The sequence below is a fragment of the Carassius carassius genome, chromosome 27 (assembly GCF_963082965.1).
Source record: "Carassius carassius chromosome 27, fCarCar2.1, whole genome shotgun sequence".
In the NCBI taxonomy this organism is placed as follows: Eukaryota; Metazoa; Chordata; class Actinopteri; order Cypriniformes; family Cyprinidae; genus Carassius; species Carassius carassius.
The window spans coordinates 13216820-13234862 of NC_081781.1; positions in this window are offsets into that span (position 1 = coordinate 13216820).

Below are 18043 nucleotides of genomic sequence, written 5' to 3' on the forward strand. Positions count from 1 at the left end.
CATTCCATTATTCATAAAATGCATAACGTTTCTGGTGTTTGGATTTGTACTTCAACATAATGAGCTCCAAGTTTAAGAATAGCCCTAGACTAGTTTCTCTCTCTCTCTCTCTCTCTCTCTCTCTAACAGCATTAGCTCAATTAAATACGTCTTCCTTCTGTTAGATTAGAAGGAATTTTTTTCCAGCCTTGCTAAATGTTGGGCTCGTGATCAATATGTTGTATTCGCCTCAATCTGATTTAGTAAAGTCAAACCGCAGACAGTGAAGCTGCATCACTGAGCGCGAGTCCCGCGAGCTGTGAGGCGGGAACAGAGGATTCCGCTTGGTCTTAAAGCCTTCCGCAAACATCCACGATCACAAATAACAATGATTTTCATAAAATAATGATTAATTATTAATTGATGATTTGTTATTATCATTATGGTCTTGTGAAAATAATAATATGGGCTGCAAGAAAATTATGAATACAGATAGTAGTGCTGCTGAGTTCAGGCATGTTTCAGCCCAGTAACACACCGATCCTCAGAGCCAAAAAACAGACCGAATTCAGTTCAGCTGGAGGGGGTTGGGTTTTTGGGGTTAGTTATCTATGGCTTGTGGGGGTCGAGACAAAGGTGTGAATTGCTCTTTCATATGGACAGTGTCTTATGAGGCTTTCACTTGCTGAACTGGTTTATAAAGGACTGTTATTTTGTTTATAGACTAAAAAATGGTCTGCCCCCATGTAAGATTTTTCTAGTTCTAGTCGTTCGTTTGTTATATTCAACTAATCAGAGGTTTATATTAAATTTATATAATCAAATCTTAATATATTCCGCGCTCAAGCACATGCATTAAGTTTGCAACAAAGCACATGCAGAAGTAGCCTAATAATTGTGAAAAATGAGACATTTTAATTATTTATTAATAAACAAATGTTTTCTTGTCTGCTGCAAGATGAAATTCACTGTGCTGCCTCTCTCCAATGAGAGAAATGCAACATTCACAAATTGCACAATTCGTTTTCGTTTAAAAAACATTTCAAGCTTTCTGTAGATGTTTTAATGTATGTGATACACCACGATATTATGTTAAGCTATAGCTTGATCAGATGGTTACAATGACTGCAAGAGTCCAGCGGGATGTTAAGAGTTTGTCTGTTTCTTTTACTGATTATTTTCGGGTTAAAGCATGATTTAAACAGATTCACACGCAATCGCTTTCGCAATAATGCATTCAAACAAATGTAATCTTACAGTGCTACTACATTATCAGCATGCTATCTGATTTTGAAATCTTGAAGAAGTTAATCGATCTGTTTAGGTAAAATAACTGACAAAAATGTACTATTAATTTCATCACAAACATCACAAACAAAATGTTCATAGCAGAAAGCAGCAATTAAAGATTTAATGCTTACAACGTTATTAGTTTGGCATGTGATGTAGGGAAAAAAGTTTACACAAAATAGCTTAAGCTATTTTTTTTAATTATTATTATTTTATATGCTACGTTATGAACATAACATTTCAAACATACTGAAATACTTTATTTACGGAGTGAAGGCGGAGCGAGTTTCTGGTTTCAGTGCGCACGGAGGAGAAGTTGTTGCTGCTCAAAGACTCTGCTGCGAGCAGTGCTTTAAGTGTGCCGGTACTCACCGGTATTCAGTACCGCCACTTCCAAATACAGCTCTTGAGCGTACCGCCACCTCTCCGTGCGCCCAGAACGTGCTTTTAGCGTACCGGTACACTCATTTGGACATCTGTTTTAATAGAGGTTTTAATCTTTTGCCTGCGCTGCCGCTTTTCTAAGCAATAAGCATCCTTCACAATGCAAGCTTCCTAATTCGTCCCACTGAGAGCAGAGACTACATAACCCATAAAACAACTCGATCAGAATCAGATGACTCTCTGGTTGATACCCCACCAAGCCAGAATGATATCGCTGCAGGTCAGACGCAAGCTAATGAAGTAATGCAGTAGCTCTTTCAGGTAGGGTGACCAGACGTCCCGAAAAATTCGGGACAGTCCCGAAATCTAAACTGTTGTCCCGAATCCCGAATCTGGCCCTAATTGTCCTGTGAATTTTACTAAAGCAAAATCTTGAATAGTTATTGTCTGATAAACATTAAAAACTGTATGCGGAGGTAGAGTCGTCCTGCAGCCAGCCCCCGCCGGCTGCTCATTGGCTGCAGCATCTTTTTTCTAAGTTCTAAAAAAATACCGTAGGCGGCTAGGCACGAATTTAGATATTCATTTATCTAATTAATCTATATGCACAAAGACAATATGACCTTTTTGTCCCCTTTTTGTTTTAAATCTTGATGAAGAGAGCGCAAGTTGCTGCAGCTTTGAGGAGGACAGTGATGCACGCGTACAGGAGTGATTGACAGTTCGCGCGGCACTGTGTACAAAAAATACGTTTAAGCTCATTAGCGTTAGCGTTACAGAAAGGTCTGATTACAACAGTCATTGTTTTTTTTTCTTTTTACAATGACATTTGAGTTCATGATTTTAATGTTGTTGTTTCTTGTGGCAGACTAAAGAGTAATGACAGACGGTTGATCTTTGAATAAAAATGTGTTTAGTTAAGGTTTGAAATTCATTATCTTTTATTATAGGCTACGAAGTCTAATATCAGTCTAAGCCCCTATCCCGTCACCCAAGACCGCAGACAAATATATATATATAGAGGCTATAATAGAGTACCGGCACCTCTTTTGGGCCACTTAAAGCACTGGCTGCGAGTGAGAGAGACGTTTCACCTGAAGAAATGAAGACGACCGCGGGAGCACAAGCATGGCACATCCGCAAAAATCAACCTGCAACAATGCTCGTTGCTCGACTCACCAAGCTTTACTTTTGTAGGTCGCATGGCAGTAAATAATTCGATAATATGACCATGCAGTCAATACAGATATTTACTAAAAACATTAAAACAAGCAGTAAAATAAAACAATAAAAAACGCACGCCAGGTCTACACCGGACACAAGTGGAGCGATCCAACAAAAGACAACAGAACACAGTGATGTATACACTGGACACGATCCCCATCAGTGAACTGATGCTCGTTCTGTTTATGACAAAATGTTCTGACACGTTCTGCAGTGTTCAGATGATTTGACACTATAGTGTGATGTCATCAAGTTTAGACACACTTTTCGCTGTGGGGCACGGATGACAACTCCCGTGTCTGGTGTAGACACACAGAAAGTGTCTGCTCTATTTACATATATAAGTTCTATAAGAAAAAAAAAAACTAAACCAGCGGCATAACGAGATGGAAATATAGACTAGAAAATATATTAACAGGCCCTCCGTCCATGACACTGACTCACTGCTGAGCTGCCAGTTTTAATCTTAACAGCTCTTAACGCCGAGTGAATGGTTAGATGCATGATGGGCTAGTATTAAATAAATAAATAAATAAAAATAAAGGTCTTTCCAGCATTAAGGTAATAACATTACTGTTTTTTTTAATCATATTGTTGCAGTTATAAATTTGACTGCTAAATGAATGATAAAGAACTATATTAAAACTTGTTTTGTAAAATTTCCTCTTCATTTGAATATTGATTTAAAAATTGGTTTAAATCATAAATCAGTTTTTTTTTAGGCCATATGCTATTGCCCAACTTTAAAAGCAAGTAAAGAAGGCTCCCTTTAAAATAACTTCAGGTTGTAAATTACTAAAGCTATTTTTTACATCTTGTGTATTTTGTTGATTATAATGAAAGAACTTGAGTTTAATCGTGAGGACAGTTTATTAATCCGTCCATTTATTAGAGTTTCAAAGATTTAATCGTGCAGGTTTAATTTTATTCGTTTCTTGTTTTAGGCTAATTAGGCATAAATAATGGGAACGAAATTATACAGTGCTTCATGTTTAAACATGCAACAATTTCTTTATCAGTTTACAGACAAATGTTTTTTCCCCAATAAGTTAAAGGACAGGTAACGAATAACTAAAATGCATGTTGTTTTATTAAAGGAAAAAATATATTTATATTGAAAATATACATTAAAATATAGGCATAATATATGAAAATATTGACATTTTGCATATTAATCCATGTAGCTTACCCCCCTAAAATAGGCTACCACTTTTAATGCTCCGTTGCAAAGTAAACCACAATTTATTTTGAATAATATAACGCATAATTAATATAATATAAATAATACTGCACACCTTTTAAATGTGTCAAATCTAAAATATGGTTTAATACCATGTAGCTTAGAGAAAATATAAGCACAGGCACAGGTTTGACATTTATCCTGCTTGAATTCGTTCTAAGAAATGCACATAACTTCATAAGTACCAAACTTTCGTCTGTGGATATTAAATATTAAATATTTTAACTACATTGTTTTTCTTTCATTTTCCCTGACTGAAGCCATCAAATCTAACACATCAGTGAAGCAAAACTGATGTCTATTAGCGAAAATGTGCTTTGATGCGCTTGTTTGATAACTTGTGATTAAAGCGCCACTCAGCGGTGGTATGTGCGACGGTAAAAAGGGCCTTTTGAATGTCTACTTAGTGTACTCTGTCTTCCGAAGGTGACCTCTGAGACAAAATTGCCCCTGCTCCCACCTCTGATTCATCCACCTCTACAACGAACTGACGAGACGGATCGGGAGTAACTAGAATGGGAGCCGAAACAAAGCGACTCTTTAAATTAGAGAATGCAGCCTGAGCCTGCGGCGACCAACAGAAACGTCTTTGAGTGGAGGTGAGATCCATCAGAGGGGAGGCGACCTGGCTAAAATTCTGAATGAACCGCCTGTAAAAATTGGCAAGCCCCAGAAATCGCTGGACCACTCTGCGACTATCTGGGGTGGGCCAATCAGCAACTGCTTTACCTTGGCAGGATCCATTCGGATTCCTTCGGGTGAAAGAATAAATCCCAGGAACGGAACCGACCGTGCGTGAAACTCGCACTTCTCCACCTTGGCGAATAAACGATTCTCAAGCAGCCGCTGGAGCACTTGCCTGACGTGTTGGACATGGTCGCGCTCGTTCTGGGAGAATCTCGGGATGTCGTCGAGATAAACAAATACAAACCGGTCGACCATGTCTCTAAGCACGTCTTTGATGAGTGCCAGGAAGACCGCCGGGGAGTTAGAAAGTCCAAAGGGCATGACCAAATACTCAAAGTGCCCCGTGGGGGTGTTAAAGGAGGTCTTCCATTCATCCCCCTCCCTAATCCGAACTAGGTGATAATCATTGCGAAGGTCCAACTTCGTAAAGATGGTCGCCCACTGCAAGAGCTCAAAGGCCGATGACATCAATGGCAAAGGATAACGATTCTTGACCGTTATGTCATTCAACCCCTGATAATCTATACAGGGACGGAGCGATCCATCCTTCTTCCCCACGAGGAAGAACCCCGCCCCAGCCGGAGAGGAAGAGGGCCAGATGATGCCAGCGGCCTGAGAATCATTGATGTACTTCTCCATGGCCTCCCTCTCAGGCCCGGAAAGAGAGTAAAGGCGCCCCCTAGGTGGAGAAGTGCCAGGCAACAGATCTATCGCACAGTAGTACGGGCGGTGTGGAGGAAGAGATGAAGCCCGGGACTTAATGAAAACCGCTCTCAAGTCATGGTAAGCCTCCGGTACATTCGCCAAATTCACCGGCTCCTCCTGTAACACAGAGGGAGAATGAATGAGGAGAAAACGAATCTCCTCAGAATGATTACCCGAGAGGGTGAGAGTAATAAACCTGGTGGAGTGAGTAATTCTGGTGAGATGGGTGCCGCACAGAGTCCTGGCTGAAATGGGCTCGGCCAGCGGAACTGATGGAAGACCTAATCGGGCAGCCAGCTCAATGTCCATAAAATCACCCTCTGCTCCAGAATCGATCAAAGCTGACACCTGGTGAAGAGTTTTATTAAATTGTAATGAAGCCTGGAGGACGGAACAAGCACCAGAGGGCAGCAATGTATTAGTGACGCTCATTGTACGCCCCTCCTTGGGCGAAAAACGCTGCCTCCTCACAAGACACGAGGCCACCACATGCCCCGCCCCACCACAGTGAACACACAGACTGTAAGTGAGACCATGGCACCGCTCGGTCATCCTCCGCCGGGCTCTCCCGATCTGCATGGGTCTCTCCTCAGGCATGACGAGACGCTGAGAAGTTGCGTCACCTGCAGCTCCAGCGACCAGGCCGGAGAAGAGCTCGTGAGAGGCCACGCCCCTCCGATGCCGGGACCGGAGAGCAATCCGGTTGTCCACGCGGATGGCGAGGTCAACTATACCATAGGGCTGGGCGGCATTTCGAGAGAATAAATATCGTCCTTGATGTAGTCTGCCAGCCCTTGAAGAAAATGATCCCACTGCGCTTTGTCATTCCATCCGCATGACGCGGCAAGATTGTGGAACTCTATGGTGTAGTCCGACACCGACTGACCTCCCTGTTGCAGCAAAGTTAACACCCGCACTGCCTCTGTCCCAAGTGCGGAGCGATCCAATACCTTGCGGAGCTCTTCCGAAAACTCCTTAAACGAGCTGCAACACTTATGTTCATTGTCCCACATGGCTGTTCCCCATTCTCTCGCTCGTCCGATTAAAAGCGTGATGGTGAATGCCACTCTAGATCGCTCCGTGGGAAAACAACAGGGCTGGAGTGAAAAAGTCAGCGAACATAATGATAAAAATGAAAGGCATGAGTTGGGGTCACTCACTCACATGAGTTGGGAGCAGGTGGATTGAGACGAGGTTCGGCATGACGGAATGCAGCTGTCTCTGGTTCGGATTGGTGTTGCGCAACATGAGTCGCGGGAGGAACAGTCAGAGGCCGATCAAGCCGCTCAGTGAGCTGGGCTAGCCGAAGCAACAGTTCCGAGATGGCGTGATGAGTAGTGGTGATCTCCTCCTGCTGTCTCCCCAGCAGCATGCCTTGCTGTCTGAGGATTCGGAGGTGAGGAGTCCATAATGGTCAGTAGATTCTGTCAGGGTACGTGAAGAGAGAGGACTCAAATGCAGAGGATAAGTGCAACAGTTCATTAGGTAACAGAAAATCCAAAAATATTCCAATGTGTGATGACACACACACACACGAGCCAAAAACTGGTGAAACACCCAGAGCCGTCCGTAAAGTCACCTGCGGACTCTGGCGCAATGCCCAACGGGACGAGGAAAAACGAGACAGAGGATCTCGGGCACACGGCCAATGTAAGACTCCTCATCTTGATGTCCTGAGTACAAGAGCGGAAAAGGTGAGGACACAGACACACAGCACAGTCACAATGAAAACACGAAATCTACTGACAACAAAGGACAGACACAGCAGGGAATATAAGAGAAAATGGGAACAAGCGACAGTTGAGGGCAATCAGCTCGTGATCTGCACACACCAGCACCAATGTATCAGCGCTGATTGCCCAGGTCACGAGCTGCAGACAATGACAGGACACAGACAACAGGGAATCCGATGAAGCACCCTGAACTGTGACAGTAAGCTAGAACGTCCGAACGGTAGCGAAGCTGGAAGCACTATTTCTTAGTGATCCCATGTTTCAAACTTTAGTTAGTGTGTAATGTTGTTGTTAGAGTATAAATAATATCTGTAAAATTCTAAAGCTCAAAGTTCAATGCCAAGCAAGATATTTTATTTAACAGAATTCGCCTGCATCGAACGACCAGTTTGGACTACATCCCTCTACTTCCATCAGTAATGACGTCACTAAAACCGTTTTTTGACTAACCTCCGCCCACAGGAATACACAAAAAGGGGGCGTGGTCTTGTTGCGCTCGCACGGAGAAGGAGGAAGAGTTGCGTTTGAAGAGGGCAAGACGCCATGTCATCGAAACGCTGTTATTTTCATCTCGGAGTCCAATCACCTTTGTTTGGCCTTCCCAGGGACGCTGTACTTAGTATGTACTTTGTATGGTTACAATTTATGTTTAACTCAATTCACGAAAATTATAATCCACATGTAAAACTATGTGCAGCACATTTTGCTGAGGACAGCTTCCTCAATCTCAATCAGTTTAATGCCGGATTCGCACAAAGATTATTCTTGAAAGATGAAGCAGTTCCACAATTTAATGTGTAATGTGTGCTGCTTCAATCCTCTGTGAAATAAACCCATAATACATATAATTCAATTAAGTATATCTCCGCTCTAAGTGTCCTGACAAAACCCGGGTTGACCTGCTAATAGAATAGAAACAAGAATAACAGTCTACATTGTTTATTTCTAAACATATGTATAGTTATCTTGTGCTGCTAAGCAACCTTAAAGTATCAGAAAACAGCAAACTGGTAAAAATGAATCGCAAATGACACAAATGCTTTATCTATGAAATCATCATTAGGCCAGTAGAGAACTGGGAGGGAGATTAATTGAATGTTATCTGTACTGAACTGAACAATAGCTCCTCCGCATTCTTCTTCTGTGAGAGGCTCTGTGACATTTTTAGCCTCTGTGACAGATCTGTAACCAAACAGATCTTTCATGTGCAAAATAAAGGTCTGGATTATTACTGACATATGCCATGTTCGAACCCATATTTGTAGCTACAAATTCCTGTGAACTAGACCTTGTAGACTGAGGATGTGGAAATAAAAATATATGCATTTGTAAATTAATATGCAAATTTGCCTGTCTTTGTTTATAAAGTTTTATTGAATTTGACTGATATTGAGTGGGGGAAATGCATAAATAATGTATAGAATATTTAACACCTTTTTCAATATAACACATGGATTTTTAATTTAATAATCAGTCCATAATCATAATCATGAGTAAGTGTTCATGATTGTAAGCAGTGATAGTGTGTGTATTCACTGACTTCATGTGAATTGATGCAGTTGACCTGCACAATGATCAATGTCATTCACATTCACTTGTTTCACTGCAGAGGAGAAACAACTCATTGACTAACCCATAATTGATTGTGAAAAACTAATCACAGATCACAAACCCATGTTCGAGAACCATTATTGAGCTTGAGCACCCAAACAAAGACTATAAACATCATACAGTATTGCTCCTTATAATCACATTGATCTGGTTTAGTTATTTCTCTCTCTTTATTTTAATTGAATGCTTACAGATCTAATAAAATCACTCCTGTGACTGATGTAAGAGTGTATTGTCATTTAAGACTAGTACTGTAGGTCTGGTTCAAGAAGAAAAATGTAGGACATTATTTTGGCCCTATGCTCATTGTGAACTTAGTTCATATCAAGGTATTTACTTAAAATAATATATTTAGAAATCTCAATGAGAATCTTAAATCCTAAAACCTTTTAAAGTTGACATGCAAAAATCACTTTTATAATGTGTTTGAACACAGCTGTGTGTCCGCAATGTGTGAAAACAACCAGCCTATAATGGTAAAAATCCACTCACTCATTGTTTTATAATTCCAAAAAATCATAAACAGTCTCAGATCAGATGAGACACAGTCAGATGAGAATCACCAACTCCAGATCCGAGGCCATGGTTCTTAGCTGGAAAAGAGTGGCATGTCCCCTTCACGAGTGAGGGGAAAGATGGAGCGGGAGATTGACATTGAAGTGATGTGGTCGATGTACCTGTCTGTCGTGGTAAAGCAGGAGGGTTTACTGGTCAATCTACATTCCTACTCTCACATATGGTCATGAGCTGTGGGTTGGCATAAACAGTCTCTCCATTCAAGCAGTTCCAGACTATAATGTTATAGTCAGTGAAAGTCAAGTCCATGTGTGACACTCTCTGCTCTATTAGCATATATACAGCCCTAAATGAGAAGCTGCAGTCTGCCATTACCGATCTCTTGCTGTAGCTGTTGGAGATACAATGTCAACACCAAAGAGCAGTCAAAAAAGTGTTGAAATGGTTAACCTGAAACATCCAAAAAATAATGACCTGCGAGCCTGCCTGGAATTTATTCTCTTGGCTGTTAGAATGTACTCAAGATTTTTATGATCAGTCTAGTGTTGGGCGATATGGTCATTTGTCATATCGTCAGCTCATGAGATCGACGATACACGATATTATCGTGCATGGGTGGAGCAAGAGAGAGACTCTTTGTTCTTGTCATAGCATAACTATTTGATGTTTTAAACCGTGCAGGTGCACGAGAGAGAGCCTATGGAATCACCAATAATCGAAAAAATATACTTTTAAACATACGGATAAAACTAACAAAAATAAAATAATATTTTTAGTATATAGTATTTAAATAGTATTTAAAACAGCTAGTTCATATATAGTCGGACACAACTGTCATATCACTCGTCCTGTGAAAAATTTGCCACATCTGCGCACGAAAGTTATCTGTCGAAATGTTCTGAAAAAAAAGTCAACTGTGAAAATCAATAGTAGATTTCATTTAAAGTCCAACAGTTTAACACTAACACTGGACATAAATGAAAATGTTAAATATAAAGAATTAAAAACAGGCAAGTTCATATATTTGGAGAAAAGTTTAATTGAACTGATGCATCAGTCATACAGCGTTCCGTACTGTGTGCCTCATTACGAGCCCGACGCACTGCCACAGAAACAAGAATGAGATGCGTTCTAACAGAACTGTGGCATTAAACTCAGTTAGTGAGGACTTGTTTAAAATATTGCACATATATAGGCCATTCAGATTACTTGTTAAAGTGCAATGAAATACCTCATATCTGCAGACGATGTACGTCTGTTTGTGGAAGGAGACTTTGTAACGGTCAAAACTATGTATTTTACATGAAAGACATTATAGTGCGGAGTGCATAAAAATAATAACAAGGCGGCAGAGTGAACTTATCATCCATAGTGGTTCCCATTTAGTCCTTCTACGTTATCACCACATACTGTGCATTATAAGTTAAGTGATCAGTCTTTAAGAGAAGGACTACGTGTGACCCCCTATAGATGATATGTTCGCTCTGCTGCCTTGTTATTATTTTTTCTTTACTTTATTTTTAATGCCAAGAAAGAGTTAATCTCTCATGTCTGATAAGAGCGCATTGCCGTGTACCAGCAATTAAATGTGTGGGACACCAACTCCTCATTTTCTATATCTTTCATTTCATGGATTTAATGAGTTATCAGAGTCAAAGCGTTACAACTTCTTCACCGACTACAGGCTGTAATCTTCTTTGGCGCGCGCGCGTTTTGTGTGTGTGAAATGCGGTGCTGAAGTGAAATAGCTGGGCAGTTTGATAGTTGGCTTACAATTGGCCGTCTAATAAAAATAAAAATAATATTAATTATTTTTATTATAATTTAATACATTAATATGAAAATGAGCCTAATATTGTCTTGACTATCGGCAGAGACATCTGCTATCATCGATATCTCTTACTATCATCGATACACAATACTATTGTCTATCGGCACAACCCTAAATCAGTCCAAAAGGATAAACGGAGCACTCACCTGATGTGCTGGACATGATTGCACTTGTTCTGGGAGAAGATCAAGATGTCGTGGATGTAAACATAGACAAACCGATCAACCATGTCTCGGAGCACATCATTGACGAATGCCTGAAAGACCACCGGGGAGTTGGAAAGCCCAAACGGTATAACTAAATATTCAAAATGCCCCATATGGGTGTTAAAGGTGGTCTTCCATTTGTCCTCCTCGCTAATCCGAACTAAGTGATAAGCACTGTGGAGGTCCAGCTTCGTAAAGATGGTTGCCCCCTGTAAGAGCTTGAAGGCCAATGACATCAATGGCAAAGGATAACAATTCTTTACCGTGATGTCATTCAACCCCCGATAGTCAATACAGGGACGCAGTGATACATCTGTCTTCTCCACGAAGAAGAACCCCACCCCAGCTGGAGAGGAAGAGGGATGGATAATGGCTGCTACCAGAGAATCGTGTATATACCTCTCCTGAACAGACAGAGAGTAAAGTGGCCGCTTAGGTGGAGAAGTGCCAGATAACCACTGAGGACACAGTGATTACAATTCATTTTCAAAGGAAATGTCCCCCGCAAAAAAACTAAAAGTCCTATACTTTGTGCTAACATTTCACACTGGACTCGACTGCCTCACAAACGAGGGTCAGATCAGCGCTGGAGTTGTTCAAAGATTGCTTCTGAAAGAGGGATCAATAACAACGCTTCGTGCGCAAACGTCCAGACTCCAGACAAAGTAAGCATCATGCATCATATTTTGTTTATCGTGAATAGGAATGTGGTTGTTAAAAATTGCAGTTGTGTGAGGTCAGTAACAGCCACAGTGACACCGGTCTGCCCACGAGCATGAGCTTTTGAAGCTCAGAGAGATCAGAGACAATTCCTTCATCCATAATCACTCCAGAACCTTTAGATTCCCAGCTTCATGTTGGTGCTTCTTCTCTTCAGTTCACTCCTCTCATTTTCTATAGGGTATAGGTCAGAGGACTGGAATGGCCCTAGTAGAAGCTTGGTTTTGTGTTCAGTGACCCATTTCTGTGTTGTTTTTGAGGTTTGTGTTTGAATTGTTGTACAGATGGAAGATCCAAACATGGCCCATTATAAGTTTTCTATAAGTCAGTCACTTACTGATTTTTTTATCTGTTGGTATTTGATATAATCCATAATTACATGTATCTAAACAAGATGACAAGGTCCTGATGGTGGAAATGGGAATTTACACTGCTCTAGCTCTTTTCTTAAAGCCACTTTACTAATTTGTGAAGCTCAATTATCATTTGCTGCACATCAGAAATATATTATTTGGTTTTTCTCATTTTGATGGATGATTAAGGGAATTTGGGCTCTGTTTTCCCTCCTCTTTATATTTTTGTGAAACAGGAAGCCATGGCTCTATGGCTTTACTCATAAGAATTTCTAGGGGTGCCAATAATTGTGTCCAAATAGTATTTGAGAAAAACCTTTATTTCATAATGATATTTCCCCCCATTTTAAATTCTTATTATCCAATGAAAGGATACATTTTTGTAACATTTTTAAATAAAAGATCAAAAAGGTAAACAATGCAGATGAATTTTCACAGCCTTCTTTGATCATATTTACCAAGGCTGCCAGTATTTTTGGCCACGACTGTAGAAACAAACAAGTTCAGAGTTGCACTAAATCTCTGTGGGCCAAACTGGTCTGTTATTCTATTTCTTAAGGAAACCTGCTATTAGGGGGCAGTGATGTGACTGTAAATGTGCCTTGGGTATAATTAGATATCTTTTTGTTTTGTTTTTTTAATGTACTTTACCACTTGTGTGCCCTGATATGATCTGACAACAGTAAAATAAACATACACTTGTAAAGAGCATTTAAACAGATTATTTTCCCACTGGTACTTTGACTAATTTGTTTGGATGAATGAGAGGTTGTTGATGAGGTACAAAAAGGAGAGTCTGGTGTATTCAGCTCACTTTGAGAATGACCTGAATGACTTATTCCACCTCCTTAGTTTACAACAGAACCAGACAACAGCACATTTACACAATTAGCGATTTGTATTTTGCTGAGTCATCAAGAGATTTTATGAATAGAACTCCATATAAGGAAATAGTTAAAATGGTATGTCAGGTTTTAACATTTTATGAAAAAATTAAAAATTAAAAAAATATTATGTTAAGCTCAGAAAGCAGAGTTTAATTGTGGAATGTTAATGCTACTTCAAATGTTATAACCAATGCATGGCAAATATGAAAATGAAAATTCAATTTTGTCTAGATAACTAAAAATTAAACTGACTTGTTATAAATGCTAAACATGCACACAGCATTTTGATGTCTGCTAAAGATGACATTTACATCATTGTTTTTGAATAATAACTTTAAGTGAGTGCTAGATGAGGGGAACATAATCTAATTATCTAATTATCTAAATGTAAAAATTCTTCCAACACTCAAGGGGAAAGATATTTTCTTCTGCTTTATTTATGACAAAGCTGCTGTTTTACAACTGTGTTTTTAAAAGAAACTGGAAATGTTGATATATTAAATTTAAAAAATATATTATTTTCAGCATTTAAAGGGGTGCTATTATGCTGTTTCACTTTTTCATCTTGAGTTAGTCTGTAATGTTGCTGTTTGAGCGTGAAATAGATCTGCAACATTAAAAAGCTCAAAGTCCAAAAATTTACTGATGAGTAAGGGATGTGTAAGGGATGTGGTCGATGTACCTGTCGGTCCTGGTAAATAAGGAGCTGAGCTGAAAGGGGAAGCTCTCAATTTACCGGTCAACATTCCTACTCTTACCTATGGTCATGAGCTGTGGGTCATGACCGAAAGGACAAGATCCCGGATACAGGTGGCCGAAATGAGCTTTCTCCGTAGGGTGGCTGGGCACTCCCTTAGAGATAGAGTGAGGAGCTCGTCCACTCTGGAAGAGCTCAGAGTATAGCCGCTGCTTCTCTATATCGAGAGGAGCCAGCTGAGGTGGCTCGGGCATCTGTTCCGGATGCCTCCTGGACGCCTTCCTGGGGAGGTGTTCCGGGCACGTCCCAACGGGAGGAGACCCAGGGAAGACAGAAGACAAGCTGGAGGGACTATGTCTCTCGGCTGGCCTTGGAACGCCTCGTTATCCACCCGGAAGAGCTGGAGGAAGTGTCTAGGGAGAGGGATGTCTGGGCGCCTCTGCTTAGACTGCTGCCCCCGCAACCCTTCCCCGGATAAGCGGAAGAAGATGGATGGATGGCATAAACAGTCTCTCCACAAAAGCAGTTCCAGACTATAATGTTATAGTCAGTGAAAGTCAAGTCCATTTGTGACACTCTCTGCTCTCTTAGCATATACACAGCCCTGAGTGAGAAGCTGCAGTCTGCCATTACCGCTCTCTTGCTTTAGCTGCTGGAGATACAATGTCAACACCGAATAGCAGTCAAAAAAGTGTTGTGAGTTAACAAACATAGGAGTCTCCATAGACCACTTGTCAGGGTGCAGGATAGACAGAGGACTCAGATGTAGAGTAGTGAAGGGAGAATCTTTATTTTTGCCACAAAACACAAAATAACATAAACAATAATTAAATGTTGCTCAGGTGAAAAGAAATCCCAGAGCTGGCTGGCTGGCAATAATAAACGGTCCAACAGATTTGGGTCCCAGTTTACATGAGGGCAGTCTGAAGTTAATGTCCTTAATAGACAACCATACTCTCTGACCACACACGTAAAGTGGGGGCTTAGTACGGTGACGGTCCACCATCCCCTGTCCGAGTGAGGGCTTCTCTGGCGATCCTCCATTTACGGAGGCATCTCTTGAGAGGGGAATAATGGTGGCTTGTAGCCTAAACAGCACTGGAAGGGAGACAAACCCGTAGATGAGACTGGGAGGGAGTTATGCGCATACTCTATCATGGTTAACCTGGAACTCCACAGTTCAGCAGATGCCACACAGCGGGTGGTATCCAGAGGGTAGGCCACAGTCACTCCCAGCTGTCGACCAAACTCTGTCCAAATTCTAGACATAAACTGGGGATCCCTTTCAGAAACCACCTTCACCGGGAGGCCATGAATACAGAAAACATGATCTAACGACTCCCTCACTGAAGGCAATTTGGGGAGAGATTAACCTACAAGTACGAGTCACTCCAGGGTGGCCAGCTAGACTAGAAGAGTGTCCCCACTGACTCTGGCACAAAGAGCAGACCTTCTGGGCATCCCAGAGGAACAGAAGCGTCGCGTAGTGCTGTGCAGACCTTGGACTCCACCCCCCAGGTGACCGCAAGATGGGTCAGGGGTAGTTAAAATAGGGGCCAAAATAAATAGACTCTTAACCCTCTGGAGTCGATTCACGCGAGTACACGTGATGAGGCATTTTCTCCTGATAATCCCGAAAAGAACTTAAATTACACTTTCAATTTTGATCGTACAGATAAGAGCAATACATCGATCGAATCTGTAAAGGGTCTACTTTTATTTGTATACAAACATAATAACAACAAAACTTTGTGCATGTCTAAAATAAAGATAACAAGCAAGGTGTGCTGTCTGCAGCCTTGGTCTGCAGTAGAGGTCTTCACAGGTCCAAAAATTTGTGCCCGAACCCGAAAGAGACCCGTAATGTACTACACCGAACCAACCCGGACTTGTCTATTATTTCAAAAGCTGGACCCTGGACTGGATTTCAAAAGCTTAAATTGCTATTACAAGTCAATAAACCTGTTGCGAAAAATAAAACTTTTTGTCTGACCTAATTTAAGGAGCCGTAGGTTCTCTTCCTTGTACCTGACCTGCCTGTGATGGATTACAATCCTCCTACAAGAAATTTATCCATGTTATTCCTCTTGTTATTCCAAGTCCAAGCTTAACACATGCGTGCTAGCTGGATCAACCTAAAATATGCTTTTTAACACAATTTGAGCATCATAGAAAACATTCACGTGACAGTTCACCTCAGATTTTATTGCTGATTTGAAATATATTAAATATGAGTGTGTCAAGTCTGCAAGCATTTTTTAGATCTGAACTTTTATTTACTACTGTCACATAGTAGGAACAGGAGCTCAAAATGACACTTAAAACATAAAACATAGAAATGAAAAACTTACATAGAAAATAATAATCTGATTCCCCACTGCACACAAAACCATGCATGGCAGGCTATCTGACTTAATTACACAAACATAAAACATCTTGTGCCATTGATGGAAACTCATTTTGGTTGTGTTTCCAAAAACTAAGAATGTCTCTATCATTTTCCATTGTGGGCTTGTGCTTTAAATATTGTTCTAGTTCATCAACCCCGGTATCCAGTTCAGCATCCTCGATGTCAGCCCACTGGCTAAAGTGTTGCACTGGTCCAGGTGCTGGCCCAGCCATCTCCTCTGTATCTTCCTCTTGCATCTCCTCTTGCATTCACCTCAGTTGTAGCTCTTCTAGGGAAGCTGGCCAACTCTCCACATGCACTTTCAAATATTTCCTCCCTCTTTTTTGTGGTGAACATCCAAAGCTGCTTGAATTTTGGCCAGAGCAGCACGGCAAGCTTTTCATTGTGTCCCGGAACTATCCATTCAGCCAAAAGCCCCATGCACCTATTAAATAGAATAGAATAGAATTAGTTAAATAATCCATTAAAACACTTAATAAGGTCTAACTATAGCAAACAGTGAAAAATTTAAATGGATAATAATAATAATAATTCTTTTTTATAGAGTACATGTACATATACAGGCAATCTGTTAGAAAATTAGAAGAGTAATTATTAGACACCTACCTATATGTCAGTATCCTGAGCAGCACTGGATCAGCTTGGGACTGTAAGATTTGGCAGTGTGTCATCAGCGTGGTTTTCCAGAGGGCCACTAAGTTGATTGTAAAATATTTTGATCCACTGAGCTCTTCAGTTGCCGGCTTAAAAGGCTGCAGGAATTGGACAAGCATCTGAAGAAGGTCTTTGGATATGTGACTCATGCGATGCATCTCTCCTCATTCAAGCAGAATGGACTGAATGTCTTCAAATGCATTAAGCACAGATTTGACCATCTCCAGTTTAGTATTCCATCTTGTTTCACATTCTTGTTTCAAAGACTGCTTAAGTCATAGTTGTAATCCAGAGTGTTTAAAAAATATTGTCAGGGTCTTGCATTGCTCAATGCAACTTCTTACTTCTTGCAGTACTTCTTCCTCATCTCCATCATGCTCTTCATCACCTTCCCTAGACTTCTTAAAGGTGTGCTTCAGCACTGTATTCAGTACGTGTGTTATACAGCTTTTGTGCACCCATCGGGAGAGCGCTGCCTGTACATTTGCACCTTGGTCACTGATAAACACAAGCCTGTCGATCTCATCTGGGACCAGACCAAATTCACCTAGTTGCTTGAGCAGTCCTATCTTCAGGTTTAAAGCCTGTACATATGATCCTAGTATTAAACTAGTATTAAACTTTCACATTACACTGGCCATGTGTTGCTCCTGTGTCTAATATTGTCTGCAAACTCTGACCAATGTATGAGACCACAGCCATGTTGTCAGTCCTTGACCTAATGTGACAGCCACTCAATCAGTTCAATGGAATAAAGTATTGGCAAACTTCATTCAAAAGCAAACCTGAGGAACTTCCTGTGTCTCTTGACGATCTGGATGCAGAAGTACGCATCCTTAGACTGATAGTCACAAACCAATCTCTGATCAGCATGAGCATTTGTGTCCTTGACATTGCTTACTCCAAGCACAAGGTT